We start from the raw sequence: 25,446 nt of genomic DNA on the forward strand, positions 1-25,446 counted from the left end.
CGTGGCAGGTGTCCTGCTCCTATCCCCAGCAGACAAGATGTGGATGGCTCCCTGCTCACCCAGCTTGTATTGTCTTGATTTGCTGTATAAGCAACAACCAAATTGTCTCCTATTTACATGGTGAGCACTGAGCTGCGGCAGTAAAGCATGGTCACATTTTACAGTAGAGCAGAGAGGTTCCCCCTATGGTAACTGCTAAAAATGAAGGGTTAGCCAGGAAGATGGGAGTCAGGCACCTAGAATGGAGGCCTGGATGTCAGGGGCTGCCAGGAGTGAGTGTTGGAGGGCAGAGCATGCACAAGCACAGCAGCCATCTTAATCAAGTACTTGGGCCTGATTGGACTCTCGGAGTAGCTTCTGCTCTTGTTCCCTTTTATGTCCTATGTCCCCTGGGAAGGATCTCTCAGCTCTTGTGACATTACTCCTCCCACAGCAACATACCTTTAGCTCTGCACCAAAGACTATTTAGAAATGCTCTTCCCCCACATTTGAGCTATTTTTAAAATGCTGTTCCTTTTGTTGAGCAGTTACTACAATCTGGAAATGCAAAAGATTTGGTGAATTCAGGGTCTTGCAGAGGTCAAGCTGCTGCCCCTCTCAACTCCAGAAACTTGCATGCACTAGAATGTCAAGCATTCTCTCATTCCTACACATAAGTCATGTTAGCATAATGCTTGGCCAGGGACCCAGAGCCCTGTGCACCTCAGTTCTGGCTACCAGCCATTCTCAACCCCACCAACCCCACTGTATTCTCGCAAAGGAGGATGTGTGCAATAAGAAGCCAGGCCAGGGCAGATGCTTGGTGACTATGCTGCTAGCCCCAAATGGTCCCTGGTGAGCAGCTTAGACACAGAGAGGACTCCTCTGGCCTGGCCTAGCAGGCAGAGTCCTTCCATCCTTCTTATTTGCAGGTCTATACCCACGTGAGGTGAGAGGGGAGGGGTACCAAACCAAAGGGCAACGTGCAAGCAGAAACATGTCTCCTTCAAGCCCAGAGCTAGACCCCAAGCAGGAAACCAGGATCTGGACAGTTTGTCAGAACAAAGGAAAGAAAGTCCCAGAGCACAAAATCCAGAGCAAGAGAAGCCACAACACTGCACTTCAGCCCAAGCCATCCTTGCCCTCAGAACATGAAACTCTATTTTCTTTCCCCTTGGGCATGAGATGAGGGAGCAAGGAAATCCTGAAGCTTCTTGGGGAGCCCAGGCCCCAAGCCAAACTTGTCCCTCAGCTGTCAATTCATTCCTCTTCAACACACAAGCTATGCCTGGAAGCTGAGCATCTTCAGGGTCCCCTTGCACCAACCTGAGCTAACAGCAAGGGAGGCCAAATCGCTGATGCCGTGGGAGGCTTCAGATGATGTTTCCTGTGGGTATTATTCCCAGCCTAGTGTTGTATTAACATATCTCTGGCTGGTGATTACTGTATTATTATATATTAATCATAAGCTAATGATGCACATGCACCCAGCTTCTGTGTTCAGACGGCATGAGATCCCACCTGCATGCTTGCCTTGCATTGCATGCCCATGCCAGTCACTCTCAGGGGCCAGCCCTGCATGCAGCACACTTCTATAGAGCAGGGTCATTCCTTGTATCATGTGCCAACTGACAATGCCCAAGGCCAGGGTGCAGAGCCCATAAATCTTTGATGCATTAGCTCCGCCTCTTTATTCTCAAATGGCCAAGGTTTAGCAGGCAAAATGAAGTCCAGAAGAGGTGTGAGGTGATTTTTGATGATTTTCTGAGGCCTGAAGGAGAACAACCTGGAGCAATAGTTATTCAGGACTTGTTAACTCATCCAAAAATGCTGTTGGGTCAGGCATTGACTTGTGTATTTAGTGAGTATTTTTAAGCCTTCATTTGGCAAGTCATTTTTAAAGCAATGTAAATAAGGTAAAGTCTTATGCTCCAGAACTTTACTCCTAACAGAGGTTCTGTGTCAGTTCTCAGGCATACACTGTTAGAAGGTTTTGCTTTTTGACAAAAAAGGTTTTGCTTCTGTTAGTGAAGACAAAAGTAACTGGAAGGCCCTACTTGGGCACTGACCTAGAAGGAGGTAACAATAACCCAGAGAGAGAAGACTCACTTCCTGACCTCAAAAAATGTAGTCTAGTAGGGAAGAAGTGTAGATGAATGCAGTACAACGCCAGCAGGGAAGCAAAGGCACAGGCACTGTAGGGCCCACCAGAGCCGTCTAGGTAATACCTCAAAGCATATCTGTGTCTGTCTGCATGGTAGACCCCTCACTTGTGGCTTTCTTTTGCTTGTAGGCCTGGTCTTTTTTTTTTCAGGAACACTTCAGTTCCAGAAAGTCTATTGGTACATTCTCGTGCACATTTCTAACCAGAACCTAGAATATGCCCAACATGGGGCATAATGTCTTGTGCTTAACAGTTACTTGTGATGGCACCATGAGGAGAGGGTGGAGACTGGTGGCGGTGATGACATGAGAGATGAGGGGGAATCCTAGACGGTAGAGCTGGGCACCTTGGGCTTATGCTGAGCCCATGTTATTGCAATTTACTTGCAAAACATGATCAGGGCATTTTTACCTTTGTGCTCCTAAGACAAGCAGTCTACATGGTGGCCCCAATACCCCTGGATGAATAGTACCAGTGCTTTTACAGAGTCCCCTTCCTACTGACCAACCATGGCAGTGATGGTGTGTAACTTGCAGTGTCAGGTCACAGAGGCATTATGGCTTCTGCCTTGGTCTGCTAGATCACTCACTTGGGGACATACCATGCCATGAGAGCACTTGGGCAGCACCAAGGAAGGGTCTACATGGGGAGGAACTGAGGCCCTCTGCCAAGAGCTGGTTTGCTAGCCATGTAAGTGAGCCACTTTGAAGTAGCATCCCAGCCCTAGTCAAGCTTGCAGGTGAAGCCAGTCAGGCTGACATCTGATTACAGTCTCATGAGAAAACACAGGCTAGGGCCACCAACCGCAGCTACTCCTGAATTCCTTCCCACTGATACCAGGGGAAGTAAGGAATGGGAGTAGTAGTGCTCAGTCACTAGACATGGAGATGGCAGGTCACACAGCAAGGGTAACTAGTGTACACCCCTAGCAACAACAGTTCCCGGACACACAGCATGTGCTCGGAAAATACTTGATGCATGAATGAAGTTTCTGGCAAAAGTACTGTAAGCCAAACATGTGACCATTGATGGAAGCGGGAGTGGCTGCAGCCAGGAGAACCAGTCCTCAAAACTTAACCCATAAACTTGGGTATCAACATACGTCAGAATATTTCATTTTCAATAAATACTAAATTGATTCCAAGTTGTTGCTTTATCCAAGACTCTTGTTTATCCCTACCTCAACCTCCCTCAAGAGTCTAGGAAATAACCCCCAGGGGAAAGAACCTCTACTTCAAGTCTGTCATGTTCATCTTCACTCCTTCCAAGCCTATGCCCCGTGGTGCCTTAAAGCCAGGTTGCTCTAAGCTATGAAAATTTTCTTGGGAGCCCTAGTGTCTAGAATGTCATCCCTAAAAATATGGTACAGCCATTCCCTTCTGAGCTCCCATACTTCATTCATGCAATATAGTCAGCAAATATATATGGAGTGTTAGTCAGGGTTCTCCAGACAAAGAGAGCAAACAGGGATGCATGTAGAGGTGGGCAGTGTGTGTGTGTGTGTGTGTCTGTGTATCTGTGTCTGTTGGTGATATATATATAAGGAGAGGGAGACAGGGGATTTTAAGAAATCGGCTCATGTATATGAAACAGTGAGTCCAAAGTCTGTAGCATGGGCCAGTATACTGAAGGCCCGCAGGAGGGTGATGCTGTATCTCAAGTCCAGAAGCCATCTGCAAGCCAAATCCTCTCTTCTTGCAGGGGCATCACTCTCTTTTCTTGCAAAGCCTGTAAGTGATCAAGGCCACATTATGAGGAAAGCTGTAGTTTGGATCATGAATATCCCATGAAGGATCATGTGTTTAAGGCTTGGTTGCTCCCCTATGGAACTGTTGGGATGTCTGAAATCTTAGGAGGTAGCCTAGTGAGAAGAAGTTAAGTCACTGGGGGCACAACCTTGAAGGGGTAATGGTACCCTAGCCCCTCCTTGCTCCTCTTTGCTTTTCCCATGACATGAGATGAGCAGCTTCCCCCACCACACCCCCTGGCTCAGATATGCTGTGCACCAGAGAGCCAGAGCAACAGGCCCAACTAGTCATAGACTGGAAATTTTGAAACTGTGAGCCAAATTAAACCTTTCTTTTTCTTAAATTGATTATCTTGGGTATTTTGTCACAGTAACCAAAAGCTGACTAACATAAAGGGTACAGCTTTACTCAAAGTCTACTATCTTAAATTAATCTCGTATAAAGTATACCTTCACAAAAAAAACCCAGACTAGTGTTTGACCATATCTGGATACCATGGCCTATTCAAGTTGACACCTAAAATTAGCCATCCTAGGTGCCACTAATGAGGTAGGCACTGGAGACTAAGGAGTGAACCCAAACAGACACAGATTTTTGACCTACAGGATCTTTTGAATTCTAGAGATGGGAAAATAACATAAAAGAAATAATCAAATACAAGCATAAAATGTTAAGCAATCTTAATATGAAGAAGAAACATAAATTAGGTACAGTGGAGGAAACAAATGAAGGTCACTGTTTGACGTAGTTGGTCAGGGGAGATCTTCAAATGATAACATCCACACATCAGGAGCATGAACAAAGTAAAAAGGCAGGCCATAAGAAGATGAGAAGAATGTTCTAGGCTAAGCCAACAGCAAGTGCAAAGCCCCCACCCACTGGAGGTTTAACTGTTAGAGGTTTCAGTTCAGTCAGCTGGCTACAAGGCAGGGCGACATGGCAGAGTGGCATCACACAGGAGAAATAGTCCATGGCAGGGCAGGCAGGAGGCAGCGACCAGTGAGCCCATCTTCCCTCTCTTCTTTTATATCCCGTCCAGACTACACGCATATTGGTTGGAACCTTCCATACCCAGAGTGGGCCTTCACATTATCCACACCCAGAACTATGCTGAACTAATCATGGACAAACCTAATTATCACACACCCTTAATCCGTATTCACACACCCTAGATCTGACCATCTCAGAAAAGCCCATTCCTCTGAATGAGGCTTTGGGAGGACATCTAGATACCAGCCATAACAAAAAGCCAGGAAGGAAGTTTTATAGCAAGCAGCTTCTCTTTGGATTATACAAATCTCATCTGTGTAAGCAATAGAACATAGAAGGAGGACTGGTGACTTTAGCGGAAAAGGGTGGGGTAGTAAAAAACAGAAAAAGACCAAAAATTAATTTCTCAAAATAATCAGACAGCCATAGGAAGAGCAGAAACTGCACTCCCAGCTGAGGTCTTGAGTAGACAGAGGGATGCTGAGAAAAAGGAAGAAAGAAATCTCCATTCTTAGAATGCTTGTGATTCATTGGAATTTACCAATTTCCTGATGGAAACTACAGAAATTCTCCCATTAGCTATCAGGTTTCTCCTTCCACAAAACCCCAACGTGGATTGAAAACCAGAGTGGGAAAAGTAGGAAGGAGAGCTCTACACTCACTATCAGCACCAGAGCCCAAGGCTCATTTCCTGCACAGGAGCCATGGAGTCCCCACTGCTGCACCTGACCCCAGTCTGCAGGAGAAGGAGTGCTCCACAGGTCACCTAGGTGGAGTTGGGGCCATGGAGACTTCTCCTCATGACTAAGCTGTTCTGCATTTGAGGTAAGAAAGCAAGAATGGAAGGGGTGACTCAAATCATCCCTAATCACAGGGAGCTTAAGCGGAGACCTACGTCTACGAGAGAAGGGACGGCTCTGAGTCGAGCAGTCAGAAAGAGACTTCACTCCTGCACCTCTTCCATCCTCATGCTCCAGCCCCAGCACATCCGACACACTTGGAGAAGATGATAAATTGAAATCAACCCAGTTCAATAAAGCTGGATGCATTAAATATTCTCTTCATGCCGTGTACTCTGCCTGCCAGACTGAAGAAATGCCAAGTGAATGTGGCCCTGCCCTCTGTGAGCTTGTGCAAAGTTATACAGAATCGATGGTATATTCTCAGCATAATAAAGGCAAAGGGGAGGAGAAGGTTTGCTTTACCTGGGGGCCAGGCAGGGGCAGGTTTCCCTGAGGTGACAAGTGACCCATTGGGGAGTGGGCTGGAGCTAGTGCAGAGAAAGTAACTCACCCAGGGCAGGTGGGCACATCAGGACATGCCATGTATGTTCTGAGGCTGATCTGAGCCCTGGCCAGAGACAGAGGGCTAGCTGTGGGAAGGAAGTGGTCTCAAATACACCCCAGAATGAGCTGGGGCTTCTCTTCCCAAGGGCTCTGTTCAACTCTTGAACCTCATTCCATAGGCAGTTTTTAATTTAAATGTTCCTTTTTCTCTCCTTTCCTTTCATTTCTTCCTATTTTTTCCCCAGTACTGGAATTGAACCCAGAGTCTTTTTACTGAGCTACATTCCCCAGCTCCTTTTTAAAAAAATTTATCCTGAGACAGTTTCACTAAGTTGGTAGGTTGCCCATACTGGGCTCAAACTCGCAATCCTTCTGCCTCAGCCTGCCAGAGTTCTGGGATTACAGGGATGTGTCACCATCAATGTCCTTAAACAGAGATGTGTACCCATCAGATCTTTGGGAAAAAATAACCCTGGCTCTGCAGGGTATAGGACAGGGGGTGATTTGAGCAGGGAAAGACTACAAAGAGGGAACATGGGTGCCACTGCAGTCCAGATTGGGGGCCCAGCTGGCAAGTGCTTCCCGCCCCTACTAAGGCAAGGACAGTAAGGACAGGGAACAGAGAACAGATCTGAGAGGTTCACAACAGAATACCAAGGACTGGGGTGGAAATAGAGTCCAAACATCCATCACCCCAGGCTTCTGACCCAGTTCGCGGAAGAGGCAGGTCTGGAGGAGGAAGCTCAGAGTGTAAATCCCAAGGAGGCAGAGGCAGGTTTGTCTCATGTTGAGCTCAGGGCTGATATGGAGAAGATCCTCATGAACACAGTACACAGAGTGAACAGGAGAATGAGTGTGAAATGGAAGACAAGAAAAAGTAAGAGCAACCAGCCAGTGCATTGCCCTGCTAAGGATATCAGTAAACTCACCTGCAGGGCCATCCTGCTAAAAGACATTCAGTGCACAGAGAGGTTGACTGCTAACAGAATGCTCAGCACCACTGCGGAAAATATTTCCAGTCAGTGGAAACTGCCACTTACTCCTGCTCTGTCTGGCTCTCGGGGTAAATGAAAGCCGGCCCAGGGGTGAGTAAGACAAGCAGACCCTCCAGTAGGATGAGAGCTGTCAGGAGGCAGCAGCAGAACAGGCAAGAGGGGGTCTGTGAAAGAACTGCAATCTATTAACAGCAGGAAATCCATAACTGGGTCTGAGGCCAGGAAAAGGGATTTGCAAAGAAAATTCTATTCAGGGTGTCTTTCCTTCTTATCACAGCAAATGTCTGCCAGAGTGGCATTGCTCTGTATTAAAAACCTGCTGTCCTTTCAAAACTGCACACAGACACCCATGCATTATGTCTGCTGTGTGTACATAAAGAGGGAAATATATCCACCGCTCCATTCACAAACGCATGGCCTCACATGCACCCATGGAGGTGGGTGGGAGAGTGGTTTCTGCATGATGGACACCTGACCCTGAAGAAGGCCAATTTTCCACTTACGGGTCATCGTGGGACAGAGTCTCTGGGTAAATTCTACCCTTTCCTTCTTTAAAAAATTATTGATTTAAAAATTATTGTACAGAGAAAAATTATTCTCATTCCCTTTGCTTTATGGTTCTTGAATTTTCACACATGTGCAGAAGCACCTCACAGTCAAGATACATAACAGCTTCTTAGAAACCCCCTCAAGCCAATCCCTGTCATCTCAAACTCTGACTCAGCCCATAACCCTGGCAACCACTGATGTGTTTTGCATTGGTGTGACTCTGTCTATTCTAGCACAGCAAATAAAAGGGATCACACTGCATATCGTCTCATGGAGATTGGCCTCACTTACTCAAGCTAATGCCTGTATCAGTGGCCCCTTCTTTCCTTGTGAGGAGTGCCCCACAGCAAAGATGCCATGGCCCCTGGCCCTTTTGGTCCACCTCATACATCTTCATACCTTTCTTATCTTGGTACCTTTCTTCTTAATACAGGGAAAGAAGAACACTCTTTGACCTCCTGTCTGCCTTCATTAAATTAGATTTGTAGAGGGCCTCCATGTGTCAGGCACCTGTTCCATGACTGGAGACATGCATTCGAACAGAGCAGAACAGGCAGCAATCCCTGCCTGGCAGAACCTCTGTTCCAGTGGGACAAGACGGATAGATAATAAATACAATATATAAATGACATGGGATCTTAAGAAAGGATACACCCCATGGAGGAAAACAGAAAAGAAAGAGAAGAGCCTGGAGACAGGGAGAGGCTGTGGTTTAGAAATGGCACAGTCAAAGGCAGCCTCCTTGAGGAGGAAGCAACATTCCAGCAAAACCTTGCTGGACAGCAAGAGTTTTGCCAGTACCCGGGGCAGAGCAGTCCACCTGGCAGAAAAAACACCTGGAAGAGAAAGGCCCAGCAGGCTTTGCTGGAGTAAAATGAGTGAAGTTCAGTGTTCAGCATCTTTCAGATGGACCACTCAGCTACTGCCTCTTGGGCCCCACTGCCATGCCTGGAACACCTGAGATCCCTGGCTTCTACTCATTTCTGGAGAGCCAGGCCTGGAAAAGGATTCAGGGGAGAGGTGAACCGGAATTTGGTGCACAGGCTGCGAGGCTGAAGGGATGGATATGTTTGGGTATGCTGAAGGGATGGATATCCTGGGACAGCCCTCTAAAGCCTTTCTAGAATCTGCAGAAGGACATAATCCAGGCCTGTCCCGTTGGGGAGGGGGTCTGAATTTCATTAGCATTTACAAACATGGAATTAATCTTCTCTTGGTAATCTTATGGTTACTGATTTTTATTTTTAACTCTTGTTTTATGAAGACAAAGTGCCTTCGGCAGCACAGATGTTCCCAGGGTGCAGACAGTGGATGGGGGCAGGGAGATAGGGCAATGAGACAGGTCAAGACTCCAGAGTTCCATTGCAAGTTCTAGGAGCAAGACAGGAAGTCAGATGTGTCTGAGCTGTTTGACTGTTTGTGAACAGAGGGACCCCCAAACAGGACAGAGAAGACGTGAACCCTAGCACCCCAATTAGACCCATCTGCAGCTGCCAACAATAACTCTGATTCATCTTAATCACATGCAAGTTAAAAATAAATGTCAATAACCAGCAGCATGCAGAAAGGAGGTGACATTTTGAAGTGCAGATGAAGTGGGAGTCCCAAAGCCAAGCAAGGAGGCTCGGCAACCTTGGCACCCTTAGCACACATGGGCTGGAGACCACTGAAGCCCCCATACCTCTTAGGTCCCAATACAGAACATCAGCTGCTAGTTTTCAGTGCTGGAAGTGTGGTGGCTTGTTATGTTTAGTACCTTCATAGTTAGCAATGGCATCTAGGACACTAGAGACGAAAAACATGGGTTTGGATCCTAGCTCAGTCACTTCCCATTCCTGACCCTATTAGGTAACAGGGTATAGGCATGTCACCCGTAGCCAAAGACACCTGATGCAGAGCAGCTGTTCAGCAAGTTGTTATCTACTATTCTATTTGCTGTTTCCCTCAGAAGATGAAATCCAATGTTTAGAGAAATCAGCTTAAATTACAGAAGATAAAAATCTTGATTAAACACCAACTATGAGAACTTACTCATACTAAATCATGCACCCAAAATTCTGCAGAAATATATGAGATCTGTAGAATTCTAGCCATGCATCACATAATGACATTTCAGTGACGAGCCACATGTACCATGGTAGACTCATGAGACTGTAATGAAGCTTAATATTTCCTGCTGTCTAGTGATGTCATAGCTGCTGTGAGGTTGTCATATAAGGTGTTACTATTGTGTCTGTGGTGATACTGATATAAACAAACCTACTGGGCCACCAGTTGTATAAAAGCATAGCACACACAATTGTACATAATGCTTGATAATATGTGCCTGGGCTCCTGGTCTATTTACTATGCTATACTTTCACTGTTGTTTAAACCACACACCTTCTTCTCACAGGAGATGCTTACTGTAAACTGTACAGTGATACCTGGGCTACACAGTGCTACCCTACCTAGTCTCACCTGTTTCACACTCCTTGGGTCTCTGAATAGCATAAGAGGCCACATTAAGCCATGACTTGCACCACCTAGGTTTTCACACAATGATAAAATCACCTAATGACACACTTCTGTCTCCCCTTGTTGGGCAATGTATGGCTGTATATGAAACAATAAATTGCCAACTTCCACTTACACAGAGTTTAAAAATCTGACAGGGGCATGTATAAACCATACCCTGAGCGTGAAGGAAATAAGCAGCTGAGAGAGACTGTGTCATCTACTTCCGTACTGGCATTACTATCTGGCTGCCACAGCATGCTGCTGGAAGCAAGGCCAACAGGGTAGGGGAGGAGGGGACTGATCACAGGCAGGGCATGTTTGCGTGTGATGTCATATTTAATTCTCATGGCCATCCCAAAGCATCAACTCACATTTTTAGGTGGGCCAACTGAGACTCAGCCGGGCTAGGTAATGTGCCCACACCCAGGGTCTGCTTGGGATTCTGATCCTTGTCTGTCAGTTCAGAGCCTGGCTCTGCTCTTCCTGTCCACATTGCCAGTGGGGGACCCTTAGCTTTTCCCTGGGGCTCTGAACCCCAGGAGTCCAGGGTTCATGAACTCACTGCACCACCCAAGCATCCAAGCCTTCTCCCAGCTGAGCTTCTCCTGGCTTCTCTGAGGTTCCAGAACTCCTTCTCTTTAGCACAGATTCCCTGAGCCTGATCCTCACATGCCTTGGGCTTTCAGTTTGCTCCTCTCTGCTCTGCTCCTGGGCCCCAGGAACTGGCCGTCTCCCTACATCATCCTCACAGCCAGTGGAGGGAAGGCAGCTGGGCAGAGCTCAGCCCACTGTCCCACCACCCACTCTGCAGTGCCCTGGGTCACTCTGGCATAAGAGAGACAGCTGGGGCCAGAAACATTTATCGAGGGAAAAATCATCATCATCATCTCATTGCCTCATCTCATCACGGGGGGATCAGATGCAGCAATTGGCTGATTAGGAAGGCTGCATTAACACCCAGTCAAAACAGCTCTTTAAAACAAGCTTTGACAAAATTGTCACATTAGATGCATCTGAATAAAGTCAGCCAGGCGGCTGGCAGAGTACAATTCTACATCATTTTGACAGCCTGTATTAAGAAGCTGCAGGAACCACCCGGAAATTACCTCTGAGCAAAGCCCAAATTATAGCCAGTGCTATGTCCTCAACCCTTGGTGGGGTGAGAGGCAGCCGGCAAGGGGCTCCAAGTACCAAGAACGGATGTTCTCCACTGCTCTCCTTCTTCAATCAGGAGTGGAGAAGGGGGCTCCTGTGCAGCAGGGAAGCCACTGGATTTCAGTGCAATTAGGGGAGAGCCTCACCACTTCCACCTGAGCGGGATCCTCCCAGGCTTGTGTCTCTGTCTGGTCTCCCTACCTAGGGGCCTGGACACGGCCTGGCCGAGGAGGCAGCAGCACCTCTAACTTGAAATCTCTCTTTCTGTTTCTAGTGACCTCCTATGTCCTGAGCAATTTACCTTCTCTTCCTGTCCCCCCATTTTATTTCCAATGGAAAAAGCAAAAGCAAAACAGACCAGAATCAACATTTTACAAACCATGCATTGTTTGTAGGAGGCACCTCGGGTATGATTTGCTGGGCAGTGAGCGAGGGAAGCAGAGTGCTGTGGTCTCCCCTGCACATGAGAGCTGGGCTGTTACTGTCAGCTGCACCATACACAGGTGGCATAAGGCTCAAGAGAAGCAGCCTTTGAAGGAAGGGTTCTGTTGTTCTTTTTTAAAAATAGTGAGAAAGGGAGGGAAGGAGCGCAGAAGGAGAGGGAGAGAGGGAAGAAGGAAATCACCGGCTTCTAATTGCTCTGCTAGTCTGTGCTTGAAGAAGCCCATGTCTCACTGCTCAGGACAGGCCCTGGCAGAAGTAATCATCCTCACAGGCTTCTAGGCAAGTAAGGAAACCTGCACACCTTGTGTTTTGTTAACAGTGCCACCAGTAACCTGGCTTTCTAGCCCTGGGTTCAGGAGAAGCAGCAAGAACTGGACTTCAGGCCTCTTCAGGGTGCAGCCCAGAGGAGGGAGGAGGAGTCTTCACTCCAGGTCTCCTTCCCTCTCCCCCAGCAGTGTCACTAACGCAACCTGACAGAGGAGACTGTGTGAGGAGAGAAGGAGGGGGCCAGATGCAAAAGGGCGTGAGGACTCTGAATATTCATGATGCTAATTAAGCAACAGCTAATTGGAAAATGTTGGATTTTATTAAGACCTCAGACTTACATCATTGCAACAGGCACCACCATAATAACAATCATCTAATGGGTACTTTGGGTTCTTTCCAGAGTGTCTTTCCTCTCTCCCTGGCCGTTAATGTGCAGGAGAGAGCGAGCCAATGAGTACATGAGGCCAAGGGGAGCCAGCTCTGGAGCCCAGTTTACGTAGCCTGGAAGAGGAGATTGGTGCTTATCTACACTGTCATGCACAGAATGGATGGAAAGGGGCTGGGGAGAACTCTTGTCTTCCCTGCACTTCTCAATTCCTGAGACTAGGGGGATCCAAGAAGGAAGATGTTTGTCAACCCCCAAAAGTACAAAGAGGCTTCCTCTGTAGCCTGACACCTTGTATTCAGCAGGCAGTAAACCTGTCAGTGGTGATGACAGAGACAAACAGGCAGCGGAACGGGGTAGAATGCCAGTCCTAGAAAGGCACTTCTCAAGGCCTAAGTCAGTCTGAAGCACTGAACTTCAAAGCTGGGAAAGATGCTGATTTAGTTTTCCTGCCCTGCAGTGAGAAAGGGACCCCACCTTTGAAGGAAGCAGTATAACAACCAAAAGGTGCAGCTGGGGATTTAGTGGCACAGCTCCTGCCTGGCAAGCACGAGGTCGTGAGTTTGATTCCCAGTACCAGGAAAAAAAAAAAAAAAAAAACAACCAAAAGGTGCATTGGGTCCTTTGAAAAGAGTATAATGGGTTACCAGGTCTTCACTAGAGGACAAAACACAGTCACACCTCAACTCTGAGACTTGGTAAAACAGGGTGTGTATGAAATGGAGTGGAAAACTAAGTCCTAGAAGCTCTTTCTTAGTGAATGTATCGATTACTCATGTGAGGGTATCCCAGCCAAACATGTTCCGAGTTAATAGTCCCATTTTTATCATAGCAATGACAGAGAAGGAGAAGTAACAAATGTCTATTTAGGAAATAAAAGCTGAACATTATAATCAGGGGAGATGGATGTAAACACCCCCGATGAGTAGTGCATTTGATTAATCTGCCTGCACGGCAGAACAGCATGGTCACCAGCAACAGGCAGTCACCACCTTCTGGCACCTAAGACACAGCAAGCAGCAGAGGGACCTGATGAGCAGGGTACAGGGCCGAGCCAGACACCAGTCCAACACCCCCCACCCATGCCACCTGCCCAACACGCACAGGCCCTTCTAACCTGGCCAGCAGGGCAGCCCGGTAGGGACTGGAGGTTTCCCTGAAGAGGCCAACTGAAGCCTCACACCCAGAGCCTGGGGAGAACATCACCTCCGGTATGTGCACGAAGGTGTTTCCAGATGAGTTTAGCAGGGGAATCAGTGGATTCCACAGAGCAGATCACCCTCTCCAGGCTGAGGCCTCATCTAATTCACTGGGGGCGCAAATAGAATACAAAGAAGAGGAGGGAGAGTTTTCCCAGTCCTGGCTCCTCACCGGGCTGCCGCCTCCCTTCTCACCTTCTCCTGCCCTTGCCCTGGTACTCACACCAACTCCTGGGTGCTCAAGCTAAAACATACCACTGTCTTTCCTGGGTCTCCAGCTTGCAGCTGGCATGTTGGACAATTCTCACCTGCATAACCATGTGGCCAAGTCCCCACAATAAATCTCTTTTCAGGTATGGATCACCTATTGGTCGTTCTGCTTGTGACTCTGACTAATGTGCCCACACAGCGCTGACACTCAGAAGCCCAAGACTAAGCTCAGGATGATGCCTCCGCCGAACCCAGCCAGCAGCCGTGAGTGACTGGGGTCTGTATCGGTGGAGGAGAAGCATCTGGATACCTTTATACATAGATTCTTGGTCAAAAACTCCCCAAAGGATGTGTGGTGTAGTTGTTTGTCAGCTTGATTTTTTTTTTTTTTTTTTTTTTTTGAGGTACTAAAGATTGAACCTAGGGGCTCAAGCATGTAGACAAGCATTCTAAATCTGAGCCACACCCCCAATCTTTTCCTTCTTTTTACTTTTTGAATTTTGAAACTTGAAACAAGTTGCTGCTGAATTGCCCAGGCTGGCTTCAAACTTACTGGCTCAACTTTCCACATCCCTGGGATGAGTATTTGCTTGATTGTGGTCATCAATCAAAATGAACACATAGGCCTAAGTATCAAGTTGTAAAACTTAAACATGAAATTTCTATTTGCCAATTATATTGAAATAAAACTGGGGGAACATTTCTAAAAATTTGAGTATCTTTTCCCCTTTTAATTCTGATCTTGCTTTTAAAAGAGAAGAGTTAGTTCACGGCTGAAACGCACATGCCCGTATTTATAGCCACACGACTCATAATAGCTGTATCTTGGAAGCGGCCTCTATATGTTCATCACAGATGAATGGGTAAAGAAACATGGTATTCACACACAATGGGCTACTACTCCACCATAACAAAGGATAAACACGTGTCATCTGTAGGGAAATGTATGTACCTAGACACCATAATGTTAAGTGAAATAAATCAGATACGCAAGCTTAAATATTATATGGTTTCTCTTATATGAGAAACCAAAGTATAAATAATTTAAAGAGCAAAATAAGGAACAAATAATAGGAGCCAAGAAGGTAGGTCTTTTGTCAATGGGAAGGGGATCGAGAGATTGAGAGAGGACGCAGGTGAGGGTGAAGGTGTGTGAACAGAATGCAGTTATGCTGTGCCCGGGGCCAACTCCCTTCAAGGAATGCAATCATGTCTTATAAACACAAACTAATACAAATGTTTAAAACTTTAAAAAAACTGATGGCCAAGCCATATAGAACCTTGAGAAAAGATATATATGTGTATGTATGTAAAGATGTAAAAATACATGCATGCACACACACCCATGTATCACCTTTCTGTTCCACATTTCTTTCAGGGGTTTGGTGATACTTCCAGTCCCTAGGGTGAGGTTCCACAGAGTGAACTGTCCTCATAACTCAGGGAGTGTGATTTGGGGATTTGTTATGAGCGGTCCTAAGCATTTAAAATGAAGTACTTCTCCAATGGTGGCAAAACAACCTCTCCAATGTTCTGGGGTCAGTGATGACCCCAGGTAGGGCTTTGTTCTGAAAAAGGCAGGTCAGGCTTATCTCCCAAAGATATTGGGCTAGCCCAAGAGGCTGGAAGGTAACTACAGCCACTACTATCACCAAACCATGGGGGGGGGTGATGAAAGCCTCCACACCTGAGCAGAGGACCAGGGAGATGTGAGGGATGGGTGCAGAGTCAGACAACGAGGGTAGGGGAGCTCCAGCGGTGAGGGCAGGAGGGACAGAGACAGGAGGGACAGCACAGAGAGGACGCAGGTCCCTGTGGGCTAACACTGCAGGACACAGGTCCAACTGGGACCCTGTACCACTCCAGGTCAGACTCCAAAGCCATTCTCTCACCACATCAGGTCAACTTGGAGGAATCCTGGGGGAAAAGGGCAATTCTTCCCATCATGTCCAAGATTCCACATTCTCTTTCTCTGTTCTCTGCATGACTGTTTGCTGAAAGGAGATGTACCACTCTGTTTCAGGTGTCTCACATTCTCTCCCATGTGTCCAGCTCTGTCACCTCCCCCTGCTCAGCACAGAGGCTGAGCCTGGCTGCTCAGCTCCTCAGCCCAGGAGTGAATGTGGCTGTCCCAGAACATCCTCTTGTCCTTCCTGGCTCTACCCCATTCTGCCAAGTCTCCAACGCCCTCCTCTGTGCCTTCTCCTGGGGATCCTATGGTCCTCTGGTCCATGGTATTTTCTGCTTCCTCCATGCAACCGGCCCTGGTTGGAGCCGCTTGCCCGTCCTCCCCAACTTCGCTTTGCACACATGGAACAGAGCCCACCGCTCCTTCTCTGCAGTCACAGCACTGCAGACTGGTCTTGGCACACCTGGCCTGTGCAGTTACCTGATCTCTGGTTTCAGCAAACACACCAGCCAGAGAGCCAGGCATAATACTAGGCACCTGGTATTCCTACATAGAGTGATCAGCCCCCACCTCCTGGCAGCTTCAGCAAGAGGCGCACAGAGACCTGAGCTCACCTGACTTCTCTGTCCCTCCTCCATTAGTCAGAAAAGGCCTGAATGACCCAATAGGAAAGCAACCTTGGACAGCAGCCCTGCAGTGGCTCTCTAGGAACAGGCTGCAAGACAGAGCCAGCTGCCTGCATGCCTCTCTGTCCTCCCTGCAGGTTTCAGGCCTGTCCTTGACTTGGTGACAGATTTGACTGCTCCTTACCCACTGCCTGGCTGCCTCCCTGCCAGCCCTGTGTTTCAGCTCCAAGTTCCCCTGACCCCAGCTGCGACACACAGCAGGCTCTGTCGGCCACGACCATCTCCCTGCTAAGTGACAGCTCCGCTACATCACTGCAGTGGGCAGCACGTGGTGTCCTTGACTTTCTCCTGCCTGCAGTGCAGCCAGGCTCTTGGGCTGCAGCTCTGTTCATGTACTGCAGCTATGCTGCCTTCTGACTTGAACTCCCCAGCACCATGGACACCAAGTTAGCTCTGGTCCTGATGTGTAGGTACCATGCTTGTAACCTTGGAAAACCTTGCCCTTTCCAAGCCTATTCTTTCCTCTCTGGAATGGCAATCACTATGTCTACTTGGCCTCTTCACAAGATTGCTGTGGAGGTGAAATGAGATCATTAGAATGAGAGTTTCCAGCTTTAGCAAATTAGTACTCACCATGAAAAGCTAAGATTCAGTTATTATTGTTTTTAGTGTTCCTAAATTATGACCCACCCTAAACTCGATCTGATAAAATTCCTGCCTCTGGCCCTGCTGAGCCACAGAGAGTTTTAATGGCCAGGAATAGTCTCCTCCTACCTTTCCCAGCTAGATTCAGCAGGAGTCACTCTGGCTTGTTCCAGCAAGCTCAACCTCATGGCAGGGATGTTAAGGCCCTAAACAATCATAATGGCTAATTCTATGTCAACTTGACAAGGTTATGGGGTACCCAGACAATTGGCTAAGCATTACTCTCCATGAGCACATGAGTGTAAGATGGGTAAGACTGACAACTGAATTGCTGCCTGGGTAAAGCAGAGAACCCTCCTATACACTCAGATGTTCATCAGCTCAGGAGGGGTTATGCCCCAGTAAACCCAACAGAAGGTAAAAATATTGTTAAGTTGAAAAATGTGTTTAATTCACCTAAGCTATTGTACATCCTAGCTCAGCTGCACAGTAGATGCGAGTATCCATTTCTCCCCTACTATTGCATGGCCACCACCCAGCACCTTGAGAGCATCCAACTGCATACTGTACTGCTAGAGATCAAAAGCCAAATCCTGACGTTCAGTTCTATTGAGTGTCTGTTGCTGCACACCACTATAAAGTCAAACAGTTGTAAGTTGAACCATGGTAAGTCAGGACTGTACAGACACACACACACACAGATACACACCCCCACACACATGCACACACAAATACACACACAGACACACTCTGCAGGTTCTATTTCTCTGAAGGACCGTGACAAATACAGCAATCTTCTAGTAATCCTCATGAAGCAGTGTTGGGAATAGAGATAGGTATGCAATTTTTTGGTTGTCAGAATGACTGGGGAAAGAAGGTGCCACAAACGTTTTGTAGGAAAGGGCCAGAGATGGGAAATGTCACCTAATATCCATGTTTATCTCACCCCAAATGCCAGTGTGCTCCTTTAGGGTGTACGGCTGGGGTCCCTGCAAGCCTTTCTGAGTTGCTTCCCTCCACCCTTGCTGTGACTCTGTCCACCAGGATGCACAGCGACACTGGCCCCTTCTCTGCTCCTCAAACACTCCAGACTCGGTGCACCTAGGGTTTCCACACCCACAGCCTCCTCTGCTCACAGCAGTCTCCCCTGGCCCTTAATAGTTAAACTCCCATTCTGTCTTGCCTGAGAGATCTCAGTTAGTGCTAGAGATAACACTACTGGCCAGAGCCCTTCTCCATAGCCCCATCCACAGTGTCAACACTCCAGGCCATCTCTCTTACTTCTACAGAACACTCATTCCCTATGAAATTGTAGTGACCATTTCCTTTACTCTTCACTCCCACTGGAGTGTAAACCTGCAGAGTAGGGGCCTAATCAATACACATTAAACCTGCAGTGAGAACCTACGGTGAACCAGATGGTATGCTGGGCACTGGAAGATGCAAAATAGAGCAAGCTCCTCCCCACTTTAAGGAAAGGGCAGGCTCTAGCACGCACCTGGAAAAGGCAATCTTGGCTCCTGTGCTCCTGGCTGAGAGCCCAGGATGCCTACCTGGCCATGTGCTGTTGCTATGGTCAGCATTCTGCCTCTGTCCACGGCATACTGAGGGCCCCTCTCCATCTCTAGGTTGTCACCAGAGATGCTACTTCCTCTGCTCTTATGTCACCACCTCTTTCCCCTGGGGCAGGATCCCTTTCCCTCTCTGGACCCTGCTCAGTCCAATAGCCTGACTGACACACCAGGGTTCTGTCGGCTCTCCCACCAGGCACCTCCTGCCCAGTGGCCTCTTCACTTCCAGCGCAGAGTGGCTGGGTCTGTCTGCCTCTCTAAACTCATCATCAAGTGCAGCTGGCAGGACGGAGAGCAGCCGCGGACAAGAGCACATTGCCCATGGCTCCTGCTCACTCTAGGCCTCCTCCAATGAGCCTGCCTTGTGCAGAAGCACACCTAGGTTCAGGCAGACAGAGCTACCCTTGCCCCGAATTTGGTCTTGAGGAGAATGTTCCCAAAATGTTCCCTTCAAGTTGATCCCACGTCTTTTTACTGAGTTCATCCACAGAGTTCCAGGTCAGCCAAGTCTCTAGAGCTCACCAGCAAATCTTTTGTCTGATGGTGCATCTAGAAACCAAGTTCTGTAACTGCACACACAGAATGGTGGGGTTAAATGAGGCCACTCATGTTATCAGAAGAAAATGCATTCAGAAATGTTAGTGACCTGCACTCACCAGTTTGCTGTGTCTGGGAGATGTCCCCCAGGGCACTATGCTAAAAGCATGGTCCCAGCATAGCGCTCACCCTTCCCCAGGTATTTGCTGTCGGGGTGCGAAGCTGACTCTCACGCAGCTCGCTCCACAGTAAACTCCCTCTGGCTGTGCTTTGACATACCTGCTCCATGCCTTTAATTCTAATACTGCCTTCTGAAGATTTTGGTTAAAAATGTAAATGTTATGAATAATACACAACCTGTGATGGGTGAGCCTCGGCATTACCTTACCAGCCTTTTATCAGACATGTAGGTTTAATACCCAAGAAGCTGAGAACTAGAGTGGTTTATCGGAGGAGAGAAGTATTGAAAACAAAGCTTTTTGTTTCAGATTTTCCCCTCGGGTGCACAGGGTGATGACTCTCTGGGGGGAGACACCTCCCACTCTCCACCCCTTCCGCCCCACCCCTGCAGAAGGAGCTTGCAAATATTGGTCCCTGGAGGCTGTCTTCACAGTCAGCCTTATCCCTACCTGCCTGGCTCTCCTCTCTCCTCCCCTTAGGGTACTAACCTGACCACTAAGGTCTCTGCAGAGCACAGGCAATGCTTTTGTCTTGTATCAGCTGATGCAAAGTTGAAATTATTCAAAGGGAAATCTTGCAATGTAATAGGAGAAAAACAAAATGAGAAATCAGAAATGGTCTTCTCCTAATATAGTTTTACCTCAGTATCCATGGGAGATTGGTTCTAGGACTCCTGCAGGTACCAAAATCTATAGATGTTCAGCTCCTTTATATAAAATGGCATAGTCCTGACATATAACATGCACACATTGTCTCTACACTTTAAATTATCTCTAGATTAGGTAGGATGTTTAATACAATGTAAATGCTATATAAATAGTTGTTACAATGTATTATTTAGGGAATAATTCCCAAAAAAGAGTATATATCTGTTCAGTACAAACATAGTGTGGGGCGGGGCTATTTGGGATCCAAGGTTGCATGAATCTGTGGATTCTGTGGATTTAGAGGTCTGACTGTTCAATACCTCTCCTTCTCCAGGTGGTAGTGGCCCTCTTTACTGGAATAATTTCCAGACGGCCTCAGTATTTGATATTTTTGCTCAATAAAAACTGTCAAATCTACAAATGTAATGTCATCCCCTCACATTGTTTATCATGATGATATAATTTACATGCACAAAATTGTCTCCCTCGAACAATATAAATCACACTGTAGACAAAAGTCCAACTTTCCTATATCATACATTTGCATTTGAACTACATGCTTTTATAAGCACACCTAATATATTGGTTAAAGTCTCCTATAAGCTGGGAACAGAGCCCCACTTGGGCCCCAAACTGGACAGCTCAGGATGTCCCTGCAAGTGCCCTTTTTGAATTTGTAGCTCAAGCTCCATAGAGAGAGCTACACTTCTGACTCCAGCCAAGCTATACGGCCAGGCCTTGGGCTACACCTCCCAGTCATGGGAGGGGCTACTCCCTCAGACAACCAACATTAATAATGAGGATCTTTCTTTGTCCTTCTGGAAGAATCTATGGCTCTCATCCCCCTCCCTTCTCAGACTTCTGTCTTATTCTTCTCTGTTACTAACCAACCGTTGTTAAGGGCTAAGTGAGATTTATATTTGGGACTAGTTTCTCTCCTGTGCTTTCCCATACAACTTTCCAGGGGGATGGATCTTAGGTGTTTAATGCAATAGCCACTAGCCACCCATATGCTCCTGAAAACTGAGTATTAATTCTATTTCCCTGTGATCAATTTAAAGAGCCAGCCACAGCAAGTGTGACCATATCAGATAGCAGAGCTCCAGTTAATGGCCACACGGCCTCATGGGAACCAGCAACATGCAGAAGCCCCATTCATGTCCATGGCTCATCATTCTCTCTAGGCTGCAAAAACATTAGGACTGGGACTTAACATCAAAGCCCTACTTCATCTAAGAGATATCTTATTCCATCATATTTGCAAAGCAAGTTTGTATATTTTTTCAGTACTAGGGATTGAACCCAGGGCTTCAGGTATATGAGGCAAGTGCTCTACTACTATAACTTGGAGATAGGACCTCATTAAGTTGCCCAGGCTGACTGCAAACTTGTGATCCTCCTCCCTCAACCTATTCTCTGGGATCGCAGGCGTGGAGGACCACATCAGGAAAACATATCTTTTTGGCTATTAACTTACAGAACAATCTGTTTCTCTCAAATTTAGATTATGGACTCTGCTTCCACCTGGGAAAGCTACTTATTGGAAAAGAGAAAATCTCCAATATTACAAGGAACCTTAATACCAAGAAAAAGGAATTTAAAGGAAAAAAATATTGAAAACACTGCTGAGAAGTGATAAAGGTGGTAGATGATTAAAGAAAGCCAGAGACTTGGCGTCTCAGGGAGCTAGCTTTGTGTTGTCTTAACTGGCTAGTTTTGATCTTAAATGTCTCCCAAAGGCCCCCGTGGGAAAGGCCTGCCTCAGGGTGGCCTCCTTGGGAAGCTGTGGAAACTGTGATAAGCGAGGCCTCATGGGAGGTCCTTCAACCCGTGCAAGGTACCCTTCCCCCTTCTCTGTTCTGCTGCCTGGATTGTCATTAGGTGAGCAGTTTTGCTCTGCCAAATACTTTCACCACACTGTGGCCATGTCACGTGTCTCTCTACAGATCCCAAAGCAACACAACCAACCACAATGGACTGGAGTCTCCATAATAAACTTTTCCTCTTTATAAGTTGATTACTCCAGGTATCTGAATACTAAACAGAACAGAAAGCATAACAATACTTACTTTATCAAGGTTCTCCAGAGAAACAGAACAATAGGAGGTAGAGAACGATAGAGAAAGAGACAGAGACAGACAGACAGACAGACAGACAGAAATAGAGGCAGAGAGACAGAGAGAAAGAGAGACAGAGACAAGGTATTGGCTCATGTGGTTATGGAGGCTGGCCATTCCACTGTCTGTAGGATGGACCATGTGTTAGCAACTCTCACTTGTTAGAATGGCTATTGCCTTGCTTACTTTTCCATCATTGCTGAGGCAAAATACCCGACACCCAAAGTTAAAGGAGGAAAGATTTATTTAGCTCATAGCTTGTGGAGGTTTCAGTCCATAATCAGCTGGCTCCAAGGCAGAGGGCCTTGGCAGAGGGGCAACACAGAAGAGACCCATGTTATGGTGGGCAGAAGACAACAAAAGCAAGCAAGGAAGGGCAGAGTACAAGTGTTTCTGTGTCCCTTATGTTGTATCCAGGCTACTGGGAGTAGGGCAGTGCCAAACCAATCAGTGGACTGATTTAGTGATCACACACCCTTAATCCCAGCATCACACACTGTAGATCCAGCCACCTCTCAAAAAGCCCCACCTATGACTGAATGAGGCTTTGGGAGGACGTCTAGATACAAACTATTATAGCTATTATCAAACAAAGTGAAAGATAACAAGTGTCAAAGGGGATGTGAAGAGGGAACACGTGAGCACTGTTGAGGAAAACGTAAATTAGTGCAGCCATGACAGAAACAGTATGGAGGTTCCTCAAAAAATTAAAAACAGAATCCATGTGACCTAGCAGTCAGCTTCTAGCTATATATGCAAAATAAATGAAATTCATTGTCAAAGAGATATCTACAATCTTTGTGTTCACTACACATTGTTCATAACAGCCAAGATATGGACTAAACCTATGTGTCCACCCACAGCTGCAGACAATGTGTACATAGCACATAGTGTTTAAAAATAAGGAAATCCTGTCCTCTGGGGAAACATGGATGAACTTGGAGAATATTACACTAAGTAAGATAAGCCAGGCACAAAAGACAAAGACTGCATGTTCTCACTTACATGTGAAATCTAAGACATCAGACTCACAGTGAGAGTAGAACAGTGGTTACCAGGGCCTGAGCAGATCCTGCTGTGTCTTCTCCCTCTACCTACCCTCCTCCAGGTCACACTCTCCATCAGTCCTATTTACTGCTTCCAGGACTTGTTCAGCTCACTGCTGATGCTTTGTCTTGTCTTTTTGTTTTTGTTTTGTTTTGTTCTTTTGTTTTAGACAGGGTTTCCCTATGTAGTTCAGGGTGACCTTGAACTCACTATGATCCTTCTGTTGTGGGCTGGGATTAAGGGTATGGGCTACTATGCCCAGTTTCTTCTTGTTTTTGTTTGTTTTTTAAAATTTTGTTTGTTTGTTAAAATGTCATTTTTACTAACCAAATAAAAAGCATAGATTTACCTTTTACATGATGTCTTGACAAATGCATACACTGTAGAATGATTAAATCCAGCTAATTAACATGTGCCTTACCTCATATACTTTGTGGTGGAAGCATTTAAAGTCTACTCTCCTAGCAGTTTTCAAGAACACACTGTGAAGTGGGACACAGAGGCACATACCTGTAATCCCAGTACTTGAGAAGGCTGAGGCTGGAGGAATGCAAATTTGAGGCTATCCTAGGTAACTTCATGAGATCCTATCTCAAAATAAAAAGTAAAAAAGAGCAGTTCAGTGGTGGAACACCCCTATTCAACTCAACAACCACAACAAAGAGTACAATTCATTGTTATTCAACTTAACATGTGAGAATTACCTAGTTGTACAATAAATATCTTGAACTTATTCTCCTGACTAACTGAAATTTTTTATTCTTTGACCAACATCTCCTCGACAGTGGAGGAGTGAGACAAAGGCGGGGATAGCTCCTCAAGTGGACAAAGACCTTGGCCCGACAGGAACGTTGTGCTGGTGGTGGGAGAGCAGTGGGAGTGGGAATGATTGTTATGGTTGGACTACAAATGTCTTCCAGAAGGCTCATGTGTTCCATTTTAATGTGTGTGCTGCCAAAGCAGTATGACTCGTGTGTTCAGACATGGACCCCAGGGGTTGAGGATTTAGCTCAGCAGCACAGCGCCTGCCTGGTAAGCACAAGGTTGTGAATTCGATTCCAGGTACCGGAAGAAAAAAAAAACAAAAACAGACATGGGCCCTTTCGGCAGGTGATTGGACCATGGGTGTTAACCTCATCAATGGGTTGATCCATGGATGAGTTCACAGCTGAATATGCTGTTGGGGAGGCCTGGCTGAGGAAATGGGTCACGGGTGTGTCCTGGAAGATGGAGCCTATCCTCAGCCCCTTCCCCTCCTCCTGGCTCTCTCCTACTCTGTCTGCTACTTGGTGGCTATGGTTTGAGCAACTTCCTCCACTACGCCTTTCCACCAGGATGTTTCTGCCTTGGAGCCCTGGACCATGGGCAGAAACTCCTGAAACTGTGAGGCAAAAATAAGTATTCCCTACTCTGAGTGGTTTTTGTCAGGTACTATATTTGGTCACCACAACAAAAAGCTAGTTAATATAGTGATGGTCTTAGTTTAAAGCATGTGAGATTTGCAGTGGTAGTGAGGCATTTAAAAGAACATGCCCAGCCAGGCATGGTGGTGCATACCTGTAATCCCAGCACTTGGGAGGCTGAGGCAGGAGAATAGCCACAAGTTCAAGGCCAGCATGGGGTCCATAGTGAGTTTAAGACCAACCTGAGCTACACAGCAAGATCCTGTCTCAAATAAATAGATAAATAAATAAACAAACAAACAAACATGCCTGGGAACAATGGAAAGCTCCAGCTGTTATGAACCATGATGGACCTGAGCTTTCACCCCACTATAAGTCAACACAGTAACTTGCCATAACCTTAGGGATGTTTGTAGAATCCCTCCTAGGTCAAAGATGGGGGGCTCCGGGGCTGGGGATTTAGCTCAGCGGCACAGTGCCTGCCTGGCAAGCTCGAGGTCATGAGTTTGATTCCCAGTACCAGAAAAAAAAAAGATTTAAAAAGATGAAGGGCTCCATTATTCACAGCAACCACAGTACCCAGAGCACCAGCGTTTTCCAAGCTCCAGCTTCCATAGAACAACATGAAAAGGACCAAGAAGGCTGTGATTCAGGAGAGGAACAACCTTAGGAATCTCAAACCCTTTAAAATAGACTGTAAGCCTGCCTGGCCTTGGCCCGGGGAGATGTTACTATATCAGACCACAACATATTTACCCTTCACTGAGGAAGGGATCCTGCACAAGTATTCTAGAAAAGATAGTCCAGAAAAGGGGAATCTATGGCCTTGCTCATGAGATAGGCAGACACCTGGTACCCAGGAGGACGAAACTCTAATAACACCAATCTGGACCT

At 46.7% G+C, this 25,446-nt stretch overlaps 1 protein-coding gene and 1 long non-coding RNA gene across 3 annotated transcripts in view; both read right to left on the reverse strand.

Moving 5' to 3' along the window:
- Positions 1 to 25,446, reverse strand: part of Igsf9b (immunoglobulin superfamily, member 9B) — a 115,458-nt gene that overhangs the window by 72,973 nt on the left and 17,039 nt on the right. The gene's annotated exons all lie outside the window — the stretch shown is intronic.
- On the reverse strand, positions 3,297 to 24,739 carry LOC106147886. The gene is made up of 3 exons (XR_001232907.1): positions 24,707 to 24,739; positions 23,660 to 23,736; positions 3,297 to 3,871 (listed from the first exon to the last, which is right to left on the reverse strand). It is a non-coding gene; the product is annotated as an uncharacterized LOC106147886 (long non-coding RNA).

Source organism: Chinchilla lanigera, unplaced genomic scaffold (assembly GCF_000276665.1).
Source record: "Chinchilla lanigera isolate Chin_1 unplaced genomic scaffold, ChiLan1.0 scaffold00011, whole genome shotgun sequence".
NCBI lineage: Eukaryota > Metazoa > Chordata > Mammalia > Rodentia > Chinchillidae > Chinchilla > Chinchilla lanigera.